Source organism: Scylla paramamosain, chromosome 19 (genome assembly GCF_035594125.1).
Source record: "Scylla paramamosain isolate STU-SP2022 chromosome 19, ASM3559412v1, whole genome shotgun sequence".
Lineage (NCBI taxonomy): Eukaryota > Metazoa > Arthropoda > Malacostraca > Decapoda > Portunidae > Scylla > Scylla paramamosain.
The window spans coordinates 15,676,179-15,696,141 of record NC_087169.1 but is presented as its reverse complement, the minus strand read 5'-3'; the positions used below and the strand labels follow the sequence as shown (position 1 = coordinate 15,696,141).

The 19,963-nt window shown below is 36.9% G+C and overlaps 1 protein-coding gene and 1 long non-coding RNA gene across 3 annotated transcripts in view; one reads left to right on the top strand and one right to left on the bottom strand.

Moving 5' to 3' along the window:
• LOC135109730 (neprilysin-3-like) overlaps positions 1 to 9,134 on the bottom strand; it is a 150,924-nt gene extending 141,790 nt beyond the window's left edge. The window contains exon 1 of one of the 2 annotated variants that reach the window (XR_010272848.1): positions 8,998 to 9,134. The gene's annotated coding sequence lies outside the window, so the exon portion shown is untranslated. The remainder of the gene's footprint in view (positions 1 to 8,997) is intronic. The other variant, XR_010272847.1, reaches the window with a different exon arrangement.
• LOC135109733 (uncharacterized) lies at positions 6,652 to 9,222 on the top strand. The gene is made up of 2 exons (XR_010272850.1): positions 6,652 to 8,790; positions 9,008 to 9,222. It is a non-coding gene; the product is annotated as an uncharacterized LOC135109733 (long non-coding RNA).
• The last annotated feature ends 10,741 nt before the right edge of the window (positions 9,223 to 19,963 follow it).

The window sequence follows — 19,963 nt, the reverse complement described above, 5'->3', positions numbered from 1 at the left end:
GTTTTGAGGGAGGGGTAAAGGTTTTGTGTGCCGAGATTTCCTTTATATTCATGTATGGAAATGAATACTTGTTAGGAAAATCTTCTTCTTCCGTACTTCGTTTGATGTTTAGATTGGTGATGGTGGTGCTTTTTTTATGTCTCAAACTCCTCCCCCTCTCTCTCTCTCTCTTTCTGTCTTTCTTTTATTTTTATCTTCATCTACTCGTCGCTGCTTACATGTTGATTTTTACGGGTAATTTCTCGTGTTTTTCTCTCCCTACTCTTTCATCTACCTTTTCTATTACCTAATCTGTATGGACAATTGAACGTTGATTTACACACACACACACACACACACACACACACACCTTATATTCGTGAATAATAACAACTCTCTCTCTCTCTCTCTCTCTCTCTCTCTCTCTCTCTCTCTCTCTCTCTCTCTCTCTCTCCTAGTCAACATACGCAGTCCAACGTCAAGGGAAGACTAATTTCTTTCCGGTAACGTTTTAAGATGTCGCTGAGTGTTTTATTTATTCTCTTTTTTTTATTTGCAACCCCCATTAAGGCAGAGGGGGAGGAGGAGGAGGAAGAGCAGGGTTGAGGGAGGACAGAGTGGAAGAGTGTGAGTGGTTTAGTATCCAGACATTATCCTTAAGACAAAAGACACTCGTAGGGGGGACAGGATTCCAGGGCAGTGTTGTGTCGTCTATTGTTGCCTGGTATCTATGGCTCCTCAGCTCCTGGACGTATTATGTAAACAAACGCCGCCAGGAGGAGGAGGAGGTGGAGGAGGAAGGGGACGAGGCAGACAGAGAGAAAGAGAGAAAACACGACGGGAAATGCAGGGAATAAACAGTGATGTCAAGAGATAGGAAGAGAGAAATGGATTCAAAGTACGAAAAATATAACAGAGGAGGAGGAGGAGGAGGAGCTGAAAAGAGAGAGAATACGAAAAATACCGTAACATCCAACAAAACACAAGGAAGGAAGGAAGGAGAAAGGGACATGGTAGGGAGAAGGCCAAAGAGGCAGATGTGAGGAGAGGCCGACGAAGGAATGGAGTGAGGGAATATATCTCATTAATTAGAGAGTCACACCTGCAGGGAGGCTGGCTGTGGTGGAGGCTTTCCTTTGGGACCCCATGAGCCTCCCTTAATGGTCTTGTAAGGAGGTAGAGAGAGAGGGAGGCAGCGAAGGAAGAGGAGGAGAGAGGAACAGATGATAATATAGAGAGGATGCGAGGGAGGAGGTAAGAGAAATGGATAATGAGGGTAGAGTAAATAAGGAAAGGGGAGGGAGGGTCAGAGGGGCAGAAAGAAAAGTGTGTAAAGAAGCAACACACATAGGAGTAACAAAATGAAGGGGAGGAAATAAAGGAGCAAAAAGAGTGAAGGAAAAGTAACAGGGAAGAGAGAGGTGAAGAAGTTTCTTAACACGTAGAAAACGGGAGGCAGCACAAGAATAGGAGAGAGGGAGAGAGATAGGACTGTACAGAGGATGCCAAAGAGGAGTTAAGAGAAGGGAAAGGAGGAATGAGAGTGGAACAGATATGGAAAGGGAAGGAGGGAAGGGCATGGGTACAGAGACGAGGCAGAAGGAAAGGTATGGAGAGAAGGAAAGAATGTAGAACTAAAGGATGCGAAGGGGAAGAAAGAAAAGGAACTAATGGAGGAAAGAGAAGGTAACGGAGAAGAGGGGAAGGTCGGGCTGGAAGAAGGGAGGAGCTTGAGAAGGAATGAAGTGACGGCTGGGGAGAAAGGGTCTTTGGAAGGCTGGATCATGGATGGGGTAAGAGAAGGCAGCGGGAGAGAGGGAAGGGAGCGTGCGGAAAAGACGCTGACGGGAGGGATGGGTTGGCATTAAAATGGATGGAGGTGAAATAATTGAATAATTTCCATAGAACGATTATCAATTTCAACAAAATATTATATGGAATGAAAGCATTATTCTTTATCTCCAATTAATTGTATGGAATAATTACAGCACGACAACAGCTAGCTGGGAGAAGCAACAATGGAATGTTCGTGTTTTTGTGGCACTGCAGCACATACATAATTAAACAGATCTTGGGAGTGAGGGAATGCGTTTGGAATTCAGTGCTGCAAATCATTACACGAAGAGTTCCCGGTCATTCTTTTTTTAATCCCCCACACATGATTTCTTTGCTTGATTTGTTTTCTTTACGTGTCAGACTGGCGAAGAACACAATGACAAATAAAAAATTAAAAAATAAAGAAAACCCCACTCATAATGCCGGTCCCAGAAAAAAAAAGAAATATACGTTCAAAACATTCCTGCGTGTTTTATATAAGTAGCCAATAAATTCTCTCCTACATCATAAAATTCATGTAACACGTATAAGGTACATGATCACTTTGCAGCGAGCACCATTGATCAGATCCCAGGCCAGCGGGTAGCGGCTCATGGACGGCCTCTCTGAAGTTCATTTTACATATATCGACAAGAAATTTTAAAGGTTTTCCCTGAAATATGACCTGTCGTTGAGCTGCATTAATTTCCCGCCAGCACTGAGGAAGGTCGTGTGCACTTCCTCTTTGATTTTCGTGGATCGATAGATGTATGTAGATGGATATTTCACCGACTAAAAACTTGTGGAACCTATAAAGTTACTTGTGCATAACCCAAATATGTAAATAAAAAGAAAACATAAAAAATCTGAAAAAAACTTCTTTACTCATCTAAATCCAAAGAAACTTTTATCACAACCACCAGCATTGCTAACCTTAATTCACACATAAATTAACCTACATATTTTTATACCCTGAGAAATACTCCCACACCTTAAAAAAAAAAAAAAACAATAATAAATAAATAAATAAATACAAGGCCCTTTTTCTAAACAATCCACCTCAATTATACCAAAACAACCTCGTCTACATCAACTTATATACATACAAACAAACTTCATGACGTTCACCTTCAGTTAATTTCGTAATCTATTTCAATATATTACATTAGAATCAGTTCATCTCAGTGTGGCCTAAATTTCCCTCACGTCTACAAATCTTCATTACCGGCCGCCGCGTGGGACTGGGAGCGGCAGGTGGAGGCATCATCATGAGATATAATACAGCGCCACATCAAGACGGATTATCACGTAAATCTGAGGATATTACGCCTGAAAAGTTGACGCCAAAAAGGAGTGAAGACTATCATCAGACTCAGAGTTCGTGCCGTATACAGGTGAATACTGGCAGGGGAATAGAGGGATGAGAGGAGAGGGGAGAGATATGATTGATTCATTGATTGATTAAAATTCTGACGCCGCATGTGGCAGACCAAGGACACACAATAGGAGTGAAGAGAATGACAAGGAGTGTAAGTGATGAGAAAGGAAAGCAATATCTAGGAAGATGCAGAACGAAATCCCTAAATAAAACAGATAATAAATAAATAAAATAGAAGAATCATAACAAATTAGAAGGAATGAAGGAGTGAAGTGATAATACATTTGAGTGAGGGTGAAAATATATAATTCTAGTCTTTCTTTCTCTCTTTTGCACGTGTTAATAAATACTGAAATTACGTTATACTCTTATAATTAAATCACTGATGAACGTGGTGGTGGTGGTGGTGGTGGTGAGGTGGTGGTGGTGATGGTGGTGATACAGGTAAGTAAGGGTGACGGTGATAGTACCTGTGAGAGTGGAAACAGCGGTCGAAGCAGCAGCAGCAGCAGCACTAAAAGCAGATGAAACATTGGCAACCTTCACCCCTTCACCTTCCCATACTTAGGGCCTGTTTCACAGTCGCTTCCTGTTGTTGTGATCGTTAATAATGAGTGGTGATGTCCACCACCGACAACAAATCCGATTTCACAGACGTTTTTCGCGGCGTTGTTTGTTTTAATCCTTACCAGAAATTGGAAATTTGGTAACGCTGGCTTGAGAGCTGCTGGGCCTCCCCAATGGAACTTAAAAATGCATTTATTTCTTGCAAATATCACAAGTTCTTATCCTCCTGTATTTGTCTTATTTCCTAAATTGTATATAAAAATTATTTAACAATACGACAACATTTTGTAGGCTATAATAGTAATATGATAAAATTGAAGAAAAATTTGGATGGTGGCGTGGATTCACTTCACCAACTGATGAAAACTTCACTAATTGTCACCCTTATTTCATCAACTACGCCTTCTTAGTTAAAAGCTGCAATAATCCTCACATATGCATTGGGTGTATGGAATTTGTCACCTAAGAGAAATATTAGATGATATTGAAATAACATTATCATTTCAATCAGAGGGATAGGCTTGCTTCCGTTAGGCTAGATTTACGGAAGCAAGCCTAATTCGATTCATTAATTTAATTGCTAATCCTTTCAGATGGTAGATCATAATTAATAATAATAATAATAATAATAATAATAATAATAATAATAATAATAATAATAATAATAATAAATTGTTGAGAAATAAAAATCACTGTCTTAAAATTAGTAGGCTAGGGCTATTTCCATAAAACCCGAAATATTTCAATCTAACAATCTGTGTGTACGGCGTTGAGGAAGAGAGAAATAGATGATTCATTATGTGCCTGGTTGACATACGCAGAGTTCGGCGAATGTTACAGATATTCAATGGAAATAATTCAAATATCTACCCATGTTTGAAGTGGATGGATACGGCGTGTTGAAGGCACCAGTGACATATTTCAATTTTCCGTACGTCCCCGTCCCCCGCCTCTCTCTCTCTCTCTCTCTCTCTCTCTCTCTCTCTCTCTCTCTCTCTCTCTCTCTCTCTCAATGCTGGCGTGGTTTTTTTTTTTTTTTTTTTTTTTTTGAGGGAGGGTCATGGATTGACTCATTTTGTCTAATAAAGGGGATCCGGCAGAGATATTCGTTTTATGATCTTTACCAGGTTGCGGGATCACCGAAACCACGAAAAGAACGACAGTGAAATCGGATCAAGGTGTTAGTAATGACTGTTACCAAGTTAAGGCTTTTGCTTGAGAACGTTACCAAGCGACTGTGAAACCTGCAATCATGGTTACATTTTGTGATTTATATTCTTCACTTTGAATATCTGCCTAACATTTGCCAGACTGTGCGTATGCCAACCAGGCAAATAATAAATCATCTACTTTTCTTCCTTAATGCTGTAGACATACATTATTAGATTTAAATATTTCGAGTTTTATGGAAATAGCAGCAGCATACTAATTTTGAGAGAATTTATTTATTTTTTTTAATCATGATCTACCCACTGAAAGGATTGGTATTTAAATTAATGAACTGAATTAATCTAAAACTAGCCTAACGGAAACAAGCCTAGCCCAATGATGGAAATAGTAATGTTCTTTTCAATATTACCTAATATTTTTCATGCGTGACATATTCCATACACCCTATGCATATGTGAGGAATATTACAGTTTTTAACCAAGGAAGCATAGTAGATGAAATAAGAGTGACAATTAGTGAAGTTTTCATCAGCTTGTGGAGTGAATTCACGCTGCCATCCAAATTCTTAGATTTTATCATATTACTATTATAGTCTACAAAATGTTGTTGTACTGTTAAATAATTTTTAATATACAATTTACGAAATAAAATAAGTACAAGAGGATAAGAATGTGATATTTGCAAGAAATAAATACACTGGTAAGCTCTATTGGGGAGGTCCAGCAGCTCCCAAGCCATCACCACTCATTGGTAACGATCACAACAACAGGAAGCGACTGTAAAATAGGCCCTCGGTAATGTTAGTATGCTGGAGCCCCCTTATTGGGCGAAATGAATCAATTCATGACAAAAGAACTGACCACCCCATCATTAAAGGAAAGAGAGAAAGGCATGGAAAATTGAAATACATCACTGGTGCTTTGAACACGACATATCCATCCACTGCAAACATGGTTACATTTTGTGATTTAAATTCTTCTCTTTGAATATCTGACAACATTCGCCAAACTCTGCATATGCCAACCAGGCAGATAATAATACATCTACGAGTATTTCCCTCTTCCTTAATGCTGTACACATACATTGTTAGATTGAAATATTTCGGGTTTTATGGAAATAGCCTAGCCTACAAATTTTAAGACGGTGATTATTTATTTCCCAGCAAAAATTATGCCTTTTTTTTTTGTTATGAACTACCCATTGAAAGGATTAGCAATTAAACAATGAACTGAATTAATCTAAACCTAGCCTAACGGAAGCAAGCTTAGCCCTCTGATGGAAATGATAAAGTTATTTCAGTATTATCTAACAGCATAGGCTGTATTTCCATACAGCCTATGTGTATGTGAGTATTATTATTATTATTATTATTATTGTTATTATTATTATTATTATTACTACTACTATTATTAACTAAGGAGGCATAGTATATGAAACAAGGGTGACAGGTAGTGAAGTTTTTCTTATCAACTGGTGAAGTGAATTTACGCCGCTATCCACTTTTTTAGATTTTATCATATTACTAGAATAGCCTACAAAATGTTGTTGTATTGTTAAATAATTTTAATGTACACTTTGGGAAAGAAAATAAGTACAAGTGGATAAGAACTTGTGATATTTGCAAGAAATATATGCATTGGTAAGCTCTATTGGGGAGGCCCAGCGGCTCCCAACCCAGCGTTACCAATTTCTGGTAAGGATCAAAACAATCAACGCCGCGAAAAACGTCTGTGAAATCGGATTTGCTGTTGGCGATCACAACAACAGGAAGCGACTGTGAAATAGGCTCCTATACACCATTCGGTTGTTAAAACGAAACACGCACACACACACACACACACACACACACACACACACACACACACTCCACCTTCAAGAAACATCAGGCCTTAACTTCACAGAAGAGGACTGCGTGGAAGGATCAATACCATTTCTGTACATAATCAAACAAGAAGACACTTTCAACACAAACGTCTACATACACCCCACAAACCAAGAACACTGCCTTAGTGGAATAAATCGAGTGCCCACAACGCTACAAAGACTCCACCATCGGCGCATACTTAGAAGAGCCTTAAGGCACTGCAGCACATGGAAGCAAATTCATAACGAAATAGAGCGCTCAACCCACGTACTTATCAACAATGGTTTCTGCGAAGAAAACTCCCAACGACAAATAAAGAAAATTCCTGACATCTGGTTTAACACACGCAGTAAGGATGAAAACAACAAAGAAAAAATCAACTTGTACTACAAAGCTACGTTTTCCACAACATACAAAGAAGAGAGAAAAATGAAGAACATCGTGAAGAAAAGCATCAAGTCCACCAACCCAAACAAAACGTTCAACTTCGTAATATACTACAAAACATAGACTAGCCATCTACTCAAGAACAGCCCAAGCAAAGACAAAGAGACACTTCAGAAATCTCATGTTATTTATAGGTTCACGTACAACAGAGGGAACTGCGAAGCCCTCCCATCAACCTACATTGGCATGACAACGACGAGGCTGTCCCGCCGCCTCTGCTAGTATTTTGCCGCGGGGGCACCCGAAAATCACCTAAAGCAAATACACAATACCACTCTCACAAGAAAGATTTTATAAGAAAATACAACCATCATCAACCACCTGCAGCGACAACACACGCCTCACAATAATGGAAACATTATACATAAAAGAAATATTCCCCAAACTCTACATCCAGGCAGAGGATCTCCAAACCCTCCCCAGAGTGCCACGCGAAGCAGTGAACAGCCAATCAGACATGAGGGACCGTGCTCGCACTACACAGAAAACGAAATATAACGCGGCTCCCTCACTTCCCAAGCCATTCGCTCACCAGCGTCCAAAGGAGTAGGACGTCCAACTCTCCTTCATACTTCCCTTACTTTTACACTTCTCTGTCCAACCCCTTCCAGACCTCCATCTTTCCAAAAAGGAAAAAGAAGAAAAAAAAAAAAAATCCACGCCTAGCATCTTGCCGAAGGGGCACCTATAAGAATCACCTAGAGCAAATACACACCACCACTCTCACAAGAAAGATTTAGGAAGAAAATACAAGTATCTGCAGCGACAACAGACACCTCACGACAATGAAAGCATTATGCATAAGAGAAATATTCCCCAAACTTAAATCCAGGCTGAGGATCTCCAAACCCTCCCCAGTGTGCGACGCAGGCAGTGAACAGCCAATCAGAAGATAGAACGTCTCGGCCATTCAGACACGAGGAACCGCGCAGGCACCAAATACAAAAACGGAATATAATGCGGCTCCCTTACTACCTAAGCCATTCGTCCTCCAGCTACCAAAGAAGCAGGACGTCCTGCTCCGCTAAAGAAGGTTCAGGTGAGCCGGAATCTGGATATGGAAAACCTATACGAAACTGCCTGTCATAAACACGCTTACAAAAGAATTAAGGACATTAATAAGAAACAAAAACACGTGCAAGATGATAAATGTTGAGTCAGCAGTCACATCTAATGAAACAACTACGGTCCTGTTGCCTCGGTAAGGTTTGGCTGAATGCGGGATATAATGCGGCTCCCTCACTACCAAAGCCATTCGCTCTCCAGCTACCATTCAGACACGAGGAACCGCGCAGGCACCAAATACAAAAACGGAATATAATGCGGCTCCCTCACTACCTAAGCCATTCGTCCTCCAGCTACCAAAGAAGCAGGACGTCCTGCTCCGCTAAAGAAGGCTCATCAGATGAGCTGAAATCTGGATATGGAAAAGCTATAAGAAACTGCCTGTCATGAACACGTCTACAAAAGAATAAAGGACATTAATAAGGAATAAAAACACGTCCAAGATAATAAATGTTCAATCAGCAGTCACATCTAATGAAACACAACTACGGTCTTGTTACCCCAAGTAAGTTTTGGCTGAATGCATGAAACGTACATTATGCGAAGGTAGTGTAACGAGGATAATAAGATAAATGTATTCTTAGCACCGTGATTAGTTGCCGGTTTCTATCTTTGCAAATAGTTGATTGGCTAGTGACTCGTGCCTAACTCCAACCTGTCTCTTATTCTAGAAATTAATGAATTACGTTCCTAAATATTGAGGGATGCGTACCTTATTACAGGAGTGTTGACAACGTAGGGTTAGTAAAGTGCCGGAGACAAGCCCCTCCTGCGTTGTGAGCGCCCCGCCCACCACGGCGGTGACGCCAATCCACCTGTACGGCCATTAGGTGGATGCGGCCCTCAATAGTGTACGTATCCGTGGGAGGCTATAAGAAAAAAATAAAACAAAAGAAAAATTAACAAAATAAATATCTGAAAAAAATGAAAAAAAAAATATATATAAAATAAGAAAAAAAATAATAAAATTAGATAAAGAAATAGAAAACGAATAAAGTAGTGAAAATACAAAAAAAATAATATAAATAAAGAAAAAAAAAAACGAATAAAAATGAAAATAGTAAAAATAATAAAAAGTAAATAAAGAAATAGAAAATTATAAAATATTGAAAATAATAAAAAAAATAATAAAAGTAAATAAAGAAATAAAAAAACGAATAAGTAATGAAAATAGTAAAAATAATAAAAGAAAATAAAGAAATAGAAAATGAATAAAATAATGAAAACAGTAAAAATAAAAAAATAAAAAAATAAATAAAAAATATATATATCAATAAAGAAACACAAAACGAATAAAATAATGAAAATAGTAAAAAAAAAAATAAATAAAATTAGATAAAGAAAGAGAAAACAAATAAAATAACGAAAATAGTGAAAAAAAAAAAACATTAAATGAAGAGCAACTGAGAGTGGTGTGAAATATATATACTGGATAAGGAAGCAGAAGAAGCACAATACCAAACATGTCCAGGGGAAGAGAGGAAGAAAGTGAGGAGGAATGGACGCAGGACATGGAAGTACAGAGAAGAAAGCGATGGACAATGTGATTAGAGCATCGGATAAGGAAGTGTAAAGAAGAACGAGATGGAGAGAGTGACTGGGGAGCTTAGGATAGGAACTACAAAGAAGAATGAGATGGAGTGACTGGAGCGTAGGATAAGGAACTACAAAGAAGAACGAGATGGAGAGAGTGACTAGAGCGTGGGATAAGGATGCACAAAGAAGAAAGAGATGGAGAGGGTGATTAGAACGCTGGATAAGGAAGTACAGAGAAGAAAGAAAGGGAGAATGTGAATAAAGCGTTGGATAAGGAAGTACAAAGAAGAACGAGATGGAGGTGGTGACTAAAGGGTAGGATAAAGATGTAGAAAGAAGAAAGAGATGGAGAAAATGGTCATAGGATTAGGTAGGGAAGTACAGAGAAGAAGGAAGTGGAAAAGGTATGAATAAAGCGTTGGATAAGGAAGTACAAAGAAGAACGAGAAGGAGGTGGTGACTAGAGGGTGGAATAAAGATGTAGAAAGAAAAAGGAGATGCAGAAAATGGTCATAGGAAGTTCAGAGAAGAAGGAAGCGGAAAAAGTGATTAAAGGCCTGGCCATGGGAGTACAAAGAAGAAGGATTTTGAAAAAGATGATTAAATGCTTGGGTAAGGAAATAAAAAGAAGAGAGTCATCAAACAGTGAAAAGAAGTGATGAAATAAAGGACCTGTCAAGAAGGCCTTAAGTGATGACACAAAGAAAAGAAGATTAAAGTGATAAAACGAAGGACCTGTGAAAAAGGCCGTAAGTGACGAAAGGAAAAAAAATAAGTGATGAAATGAAGGACCTGTGAAGTAGGCCTTAGTGATATAACAAAGAAAAAAGTAATAAAATAAAGGACCTGTGAAGTAGGCCTTAAGTGATGAAAAAAAAAAATAAAGAAAGAAAAGTGATGAATTAAAGGACCTGTGACGAAGGCCTTAAGCGATGAAACAAAGAAAAGAAATAGGTGAAAAAATAAAGGACCTGTGAAGTAGGCCTTAAGTGATGAAAAAATAAATAAAGAAAAAGTGATGAACTAAAGGACCTGTGAAGAAGGCCTTAAGTGATGAAACAAAGAAACAAACCGTATAGTGTTGAAACGAAGAAAAACCGGCTTAGTGATGGAAAAAAAAAAAAGAAAAGAAAGCCCAAAGTGATGAAACAGTGAGAAGTGAAGAAATAAAGGACCTGTGCAGAAGGCCTTAAGTGATGACACAAAGAAAAGAAGATTAAAGTGATAAAACGAAGGACCTGTGAAAAAGGCCATAAGTGACGAAAGGAAAAAAAAATAAATGATGAAATGAAGGACCTGTGAAGTAGGCCTTAGTGATGAAACAAAGAAAAAGAAAAGTGATAAAATAAAGGACCTGTGAAGTAGGCCTTAAGTGATGATAAAAATAAAGAAAGAAAAAGTGATGAATTAAAGGACCTGTGTAGAAGGCCTTAAGCGATGAAACAAAGAAACAAACCCTATAGTGTTGAAACGAAGAAAAACCGGCTTAGTGATGAAAAAAAAAGAAAAAAAAGCCCAAAGTGATGAAACAATGAGAAGTGAAGAAATAAAGGACCTGTGCAGAAGGCCTTATGTGACTAAACAAAGAAAAGAAGTGAAGAAATAAAGGACCTGTGAAGTAGGCCTTAAGTGATGAAATAAAGAAAAGCCGTAAGTGATGAAACAAAGAAAATTCATAAAATAAAGGACCTGTGTAGAAGGCCTTAAGTGATGCATCAGAGAAAACCCTTAAGTGATAAAAACAAAGAAAAGAAGTGACGAAGTAAAGGATCTGTGAAGATGGCCTTAGTGATGAAACAAAGAAAAGAAAGCCTGAAATGATGATACAAAGAAAAGAAGTGATGAAACAAAGAAAAAAACGATGAAACCTATGAAGAAGACCTTAAGTGATGACACTAAGGAAAAAAGTGATGAAATAAAGGACCTGTGAAGTAGGCCTTAAATGATGACACAAAGAAAATAAGTGATGAAACAAAGGACCTGTGAAGTAGGCCTTAAGTGGTGACACAAAGATAAAAACAAGTGATGAAATAAAGGACCTGTGAAGTAGGCCTTAAGTGATGACACTATGAAAAAAAATGATGAAATAAAGAACCTGTGGAGTAGTCCCTAAGTGATGACACAAATATAAAAAGTGATGAAATAAAGGACCTGTGAAGTAGGCCTTAAGTGATCACACAAAGAAAAGAAAAGATGAAACAAAGGACCTGTGAAGTAGGCCTTAAGTGATAACACTAAGAAAATATGTGATGAAATAATGGACCTGTGAAGTAGGCCATAAGTGATGACACTAAGAAAAATCTTAATGATGAAATAAAGAACCTGTGAAGTAGGCCTTAAGTGATGACACAAATATAAAAAGTGATGAAATATAGGACTTGTGAAGTAGGCCTTAAGTGATGAAACGAAATAAAGCGAAGAAATAAAGGACCTGTGAAGTAGGCCTTAAGTGATGACACAAAGTAAAGAAGATTAAAGTGATAAAACGAAGTGATGAAATAAAGGACCTTTGAAGTAGGCCTTAAATGATGACACAAAGATAAAAAGTGATGAAATAAAGGACCTGTGAAGTAGGCCTTAAGTGATGACTCAAAAGAAAAGAAGTGATGAAACAAAGAACCTGTGAAGTAGGCCTTAAGTGATGAAATAAAGAAAAGCCGTAAGTTATGAAACAAAGAAAATTCATAAAATAAAGGACCTGTGTAGAAGGCCTTAAGTGATGAATCAGAGAAAACCCTTAAGTGATAAAACAAAGAAAAGAAGTGACGAAGTAAAGGACCTATGAAAAAGGCCTTAGTGATGAAACAAAGAAAAGAAAGCCTGAAGTGATGATACAAAGAAAAGAAGTGATGAAATAAAGAAAAAAGCGATGAAATAAAAGAACCTATGAAGAAGACCTTAAGTGATGACACTAAGGAAAAAAGTGATGAAATAAAGGACCTGTGAAGTAGGCCTTAAGTGATGACACAAAGATAAAAAAAAAAGTGATGAAATAAAGGACCTGTGAAGTAGGCCAGAAGTGGTGACACAAAGATAAAAACAAGTGATGAAATAAAGGACCTGTGAAGTAGGCCTTAAGTGATTACACAAAGAAAAGAAAAGATGAAACAAAGGACCTGTGAAGTAGGCCTTAAGTGATAACACTAAGAAAATATGTGATGAAATAATGGACCTGTGAAGTAGGCCATAAATGATGACACTAAGAAAAATCTTAATGATGAAATAAAGAACCTGTGAAGAAGACCTCAAGTGATGACACAAATATAAAAAGTGATGAAATATAGGACTCGTGAAGTAGGCCTTAAGTGATGAAACGAAATAAAGTGAAGAAATAAAGGACCTGTGAAGTAGGCCTTAAGTGATGACACAAAGTAAAGAACATTAAAGTGATAAAACGAAGTGATGAAATAAAGGACCAGTGAAGTAGGCCTTAAATGATGACACAAAGATAAAAAGTGATGAAATAAAGGACCTGTGAAGTAGGCCTTAAGTGATGACTCAAAAGAAAAGAAGTGATGAAACAAAGGACCTGTGAAGTAGGCCTTAAGTGATGAAATAAAGAAAAGCCGTAAGTTATGAAACAAAGAAAATTTATAAAATAAAGGACCTGTGTAGAAGGCCTTAAGTGATGAATCGGAGAAAACCCTTAAGTGATAAAACAAAGAAAAGAAGTGACGAAATAAAGTGAAGAAATAAAGGACCTGTGAAGTAGGCCTTAATTGGTGACACTAAGAAAAAAAAAAGTAAAATAAAGGACCTGTGAAGTAGGCCTTAAGTGATGACACAAAGAAAAGAAGTGATGAAAGAAAGGACCTGTGAAGTAGGCCTTAAGTGATGACACTAGAAAAAAAAATGTGATGAAATATAGGACCTGTGAAGTAGGCCTTAAGTGATGACACAAAGAAAAAGAAGATTAAAGTGATAAAACGAAGCGATGAAATAAAGGACCTGTGAAGTAGGCCTTAAGTGGTGACACTAAGAAAAAAAGTGATAAAATAAAGGACCTGTGAAGTAGGCCTTAAGTGATGACACAAAGAAAAGAAGTGATGAAACAAAGGACCTGTGAAGTAGGCCCTAAGTGATGAAACGAAGTAATGTGAAGAAATAAAGGACCTGTGGAGTAGGCCTTAAGTGATGACACAAAGATAAAAATTGATTAAATAAAGGACCTGTGAAGTAGGCCTTAAATGGTGACAAAGAAAAAAAAAGATGAAATAAAGGACCTGTGAAGTAGGCCTTAAGTGGTGATGCTAAGAAAAATCTTAAAGTGATGGAACAAAGGACCTGTGAAGTAGGCCTTAAGTGATGACACCAAGAATAAAAAGTGATGAAATAAAGGACCTGTGAAGTAGGCCTTAAGTGATGACACAAAAATAAAAACAAATGATGAAGTAAAGGACCTGTGAAGTAGGCCTTAAGTGATGACACTAAGAAAAAAAATGATGAAATAAAGAACCTGTGAAGTAGTCCCTAAGTGATGACACAAATATAAAAAGTGATGAAATAAAGGACCTGTGAAGTAGGCCTTAAGTGATTACACAAAGAAAAGAAAAGATGAAACAAAGGACCTGTGAAGTAGGCCTTAAGTGATAACACTAAGAAAATATGTGATGAAATAATGGACCTGTGAAGTAGGCCATAAATGATGACACTAAGAAAAATCTTAATGATGAAATAAAGAACCTGTGAAGAAGTCCTCAAGTGATGACACAAATATAAAAAGTGATGAAATATAGGACTCGTGAAGTAGGCCTTAAGTGATGAAACGAAATAAAGTGAAGAAATAAAGGACCTGTGAAGTAGGCCTTAAGTGATGACACAAAGTAAAGAACATTAAAGTGATAAAACGAAGTGATGAAATAAAGGACCAGTGAAGTAGGCCTTAAATGATGACACAAAGATAAAAAGTGATGAAATAAAGGACCTGTGAAGTAGGCCTTAAGTGATGACTCAAAAGAAGTGATGAAACAAAGGACCTGTGAAGTAGGCCTTAAGTGATGAAATAAAGAAAAGCCGTAAGTTATGAAACAAAGAAAATTTATAAAATAAAGGACCTGTGTAGAAGGCCTTAAGTGATGAATCGGAGAAAACCCTTAAGTGATAAAACAAAGAAAAGAAGTGACGAAGTAAAGGACCTATGAAAAAGGCCTTAGTGATGAAACAAAGAAAAGAAAGCCTGAAGTGATAATATAAAGAAAAGAAGTGATGAAATAAAGAAAAAAGCGATGAAACAAAGAACCTATGAAGAAGACCTTAAGTGATGACACTGAGGAAAAAAGTGATGAAATAAAGGACCTGTGAAGTAGGCCTTATGTGATGAAATAATGGACCTGTGAAGTAGGCCTTAAATGATGACACAAAGATAAAAAATGATGAAATAAAACACCTGTGAAGTAGGCCTTAAGTGATGACTAAAAAGTAAAGAAGTGATGAAACAAAGGACCTGTGAAGTAGGCCTTAAGTAGGCCTTAAGTGATGACACAAAGATAAAAAAAAAAGTGATGAAATAAAGGACCTGTGAAGTAGGCCTTAAGTGGTGACACAAAGATAAAAACAAGTGATGAAATAAAGGACTTGTGAAGTAGGCCTTAAGTGATGACACTAAGAAAAAAATGATGAAATAAAGAACCTGTGAAGTAGTCCCTAAGACTTAGGGACTACTTCACAGGTTCTTTATTTCATGTATCATTTGTATCATCACTTAGTGATGATACAAATATAAAAAGTGATGAAATAAAGGACCTGTGAAGTAGGCCTTAAGTGATTACACAAAGAAAAGAAAAGATGAAATAAAGGACCTGTGAAGTAGGCCTTAAGTGATAACACTAAGAAAATATGTGATGAAATAATGGACCTGTGAAGTAGGCCATAAGTGATGACACTAAGAAAAATCTTAATGATGAAATAAAGAACCTGTGAAGTAGGCCTTAAGTGATGACACAAATATAAAAAGTGATGAAATATAGGAATTGTGAAGTAGGCCTTAAGTGATGAAACGAAATAAAGTGAAGAAATAAAGGACCTGTGAAGTAGGCCTTAAGTGATGAAACGAAATAAAGTGAAGAAATAAAGGACCTGTGAAGTAGGCCTTAATTGGTGACACTAAGAAAAAAAAAGTAAAATAAAGGACCTGTGAAGTAGGCCTTAAGTGATGACACAAAGAAAAGAAGTGATGAAAGAAAGGACCTGTGAAGTAGGCCTTAAGTGATGACACTAGAAAAAAAAATGTGATGAAATATAGGACCTGTGAAGTAGGCCTTAAGTGATGACACAAAGAAAAAGAAGATTAAAGTGATAAAACGAAGCGATGAAATAAAGGACCTGTGAAGTAGGCCTTAAGTGGTGACACTAAGAAAAAAAGTGATAAAATAAAGGACCTGTGAAGTAGGCCTTAAGTGATGACACAAAGAAAAGAAGTGATGAAACAAAGGACCTGTGAAGTAGGCCCTAAGTGATGAAACGAAGTAATGTGAAGAAATAAAGGACCTGTGGAGTAGGCCTTAAGTGATGACACAGAGATAAAAATTGATTAAATAAAGGACCTGTGAAGTAGGCCTTAAATGGTGACAAAGAAAAAAAAAGATGAAATAAAGGACCTGTGAAGTAGGCCTTAAGTGGTGATGCTAAGAAAAATCTTAAAGTGATGGAACAAAGGACCTGTGAAGTAGGCCTTAAGTGATGACACCAAGAATAAAAAGTGATGAAATAAAGGACCTGTGAAGTAGGCCTTAAGTGATGACACAAAGATAAAAACAAATGATAAAGTAAAGGACCTGTGAAGTAGGCCTTAAGTGATGACACTAAGAAAAAAAATGATGAAATAAAGAACCTGTGAAGTAGTCCCTAAGTGATGACACAAATATAAAAAGTGATGAAATAAAGGACCTGTGAAGTAGGCCTTAAGTGATTACACAAAGAAAAGAAAAGATGAAACAAAGGACCTGTGAAGTAGGCCTTAAGTGATAACACTAAGAAAATATGTGATGAAATAATGGACCTGTGAAGTAGGCCATAAATGATGACACTAAGAAAAATCTTAATGATGAAATAAAGAACCTGTGAAGAAGTCCTCAAGTGATGACACAAATATAAAAAGTGATGAAATATAGGACTCGTGAAGTAGGCCTTAAGTGATGAAACGAAATAAAGTGAAGAAATAAAGGACCTGTGAAGTAGGCCTTAAGTGATGACACAAAGTAAAGAACATTAAAGTGATAAAACGAAGTGATGAAATAAAGGACCAGTGAAGTAGGCCTTAAATGATGACACAAAGATAAAAAGTGATGAAATAAAGGACCTGTGAAGTAGGCCTTAAGTGATGACTCAAAAGAAAAGAAGTGATGAAACAAAGGACCTGTGAAGTAGGCCTTAAGTGATGAAATAAAGAAAAGCCGTAAGTTATGAAACAAAGAAAATTTATAAAATAAAGGACCTGTGTAGAAGGCCTTAAGTGATGAATCGGAGATAACCCTTAAGTGATAAAACAAAGAAAAGAAGTGACGAAGTAAAGGACCTATGAAAAAGGCCTTAGTGATGAAACAAAGAAAAGAAAGCCTGAAGTGATAATATAAAGAAAAGAAGTGATGAAATAAAGAAAAAAGCGATGAAACAAAGAACCTATGAAGAAGACCTTAAGTGATGACACTGAGGAAAAAAGTGATGAAATAAAGGACCTGTGAAGTAGGCCTTATGTGATGAAATAATGGACCTGTGAAGTAGGCCTTAAATGATGACACAAAGATAAAAAATGATGAAATAAAACACCTGTGAAGTAGGCCTTAAGTGATGACTCAAAAGTAAAGAAGTGATGAAACAAAGGACCTGTGAAGTAGGCCTTAAGTAGGCCTTAAGTGATGACACAAAGATAAAAAAAAAAGTGATGAAATAAAGGACCTGTGAAGTATGCCTTAAGTGGTGACACAAAGATAAAAACAAGTGATGAAATAAAGGACTTGTGAAGTAGGCCTTAAGTGATGACACTAAGAAAAAAATGATGAAATAAAGAACCTGTGAAGTAGTCCCTAAGACTTAGGGACTACTTCACAGGTTCTTTATTTCATGTATCATTTGTATCATCACTTAGTGATGATACAAATATAAAAAGTGATGAAATAAAGGACCTGTGAAGTAGGCCTTAAGTGATTACACAAAGAAAAGAAAATATGAAACAAAGGACCTGTGAAGTAGGCCTTAAGTGATAACACTAAGAAAATATGTGATGAAATAATGGACCTGTGAAGTAGGCCATAAATGATGACACTAAGAAAAATCTTAATGATGAAATAAAGAACCTGTGAAGAAGACCTCAAGTGATGACACAAATATAAAAAGTGATGAAATATAGGACTCGTGAAGTAGGCCTTAAGTGATGAAACGAAATAAAGTGAAGAAATAAAGGACCTGTGAAGTAGGCCTTAAGTGATGACACAAAGTAAAGAACATTAAAGTGATAAAACGAAGTGATGAAATAAAGGACCAGTGAAGTAGGCCTTAAATGATGACACAAAGATAAAAAGTGATGAAATAAAGGACCTGTGAAGTAGGCCTTAAGTGATGACTCAAAAGAAAAGAAGTGATGAAACAAAGGACCTGTGAAGTAGGCCTTAGTTGATGAAATAAAGAAAAGCCGTAAGTTATGAAACAAAGAAAATTCATAAAATAAAGGACCTGTGTAGAAGGCCTTAAGTGATGAATCAGAGAAAACCCTTAAGTGATAAAACAAAGAAAAGAAGTGACGAAGTAAAGGACCTATGAAAAAGGCCTTAGTGATGAAACAAAGAAAAGAAAGCCTGAAGTGATGATACAAAGAAAAGAAGTGATGAAATAAAGAAAAAAGCGATGAAACAAAGAACCTATGAAGAAGACCTTAAGTGATGACACTAAGGAAAAAAGTGATGAAATAAAGGACCTGTGAAGTAGGCCTTAAGTGATGACACAAAGATAAAAAAAAAATGATGAAATAAAGGACCTGTGAAGTAGGCCTTAAGTGGTGACACTAAGAAAAAAAAGGTGATGAAATAAAGGACCTGTGAAGTAGGCCTTAAGTGATGACACAAAGATAAAAAATTATGAAATAAAGGACCTGTGAAGTAGGCCTTAAATGGTGACAAAGAAAAAAAAGTGATGAAATAAAGGACCTGTGAAGTAGGCCTTAAGTGATGACATAAAGAAAATAAGTGATGAAACAAAGGACCTGTGAAGTAGGCCTTAAGTGATGACACAAAGAAAAGAAGATTAAAGTGATAAAACGAAGCGATGAAATAAAGGACCTGTGAAGTAGGCCTTAAGTGATGAAACGAAATAAAGTGAAGAAATAAAGGACCTGTGAAGTAGGCCTTTAGTGATGACACTAAGAAAAAAAGTGATAAAATAAAGGACCTGTGAAGTAGGCCTTAAGTGATGAAACGAAATAAAGTGAAGAAATAAAGGACCTGTGAAGTAGGCCTTTAGTGATGACACTAAGAAAAAAAGTGATAAAATAAAGGACCTGTGAAGTAGGCCTTAAGTGATGACACAAAGAAATGAAGTGATGAAACAAAGGACCTGTGAAGTAGGCCTGAAGTGATGACACAAAAGATAAAAAAAAAAAAAAGTGACGAAATAAAGGACCTGTGAAGTAGGCCTTAAGTGATGACACAAAGTATAGAAGATTAAAATGATAAAACGAAGTGATGAAATAAAGGACTAGTGAAGTAGGCTTTAAGTGATGACACAAAGATAAAAAGTGATGAAATAAAGGACCTGTGAAGTAGGCCTTAAGTGATGACACTAAGAAAAAGTGATGAAATAAAGGACCTGTGAAGTAGGCCTTAAGTGATGAAAGAATGAAAAGTGATGAAATAAAGCACCTGTGAAGAAGGCCTTTAGGAAATAATACACCTTCAAGAGGATAAGAAATTGTGTTCTTTGCTAAAAAAAATGAATGCATCAGTAAGCTTTACTTGGGAGGCCCAGCAACTCCCAAGCCAGTGTTACCAAAGGTTCCAATTCCTCGTAATGATTAAAACAAATAACGCTGCGAAAAACGACTGTGAAATCTGATTTGTTGTTGGTGGTGGACATCACCTTGCATTGGTAATGATCACAACAAAATGCAATGCAATTTTTCTTGCAAATATCACAAGGTCTTGTCCTCTTCTACT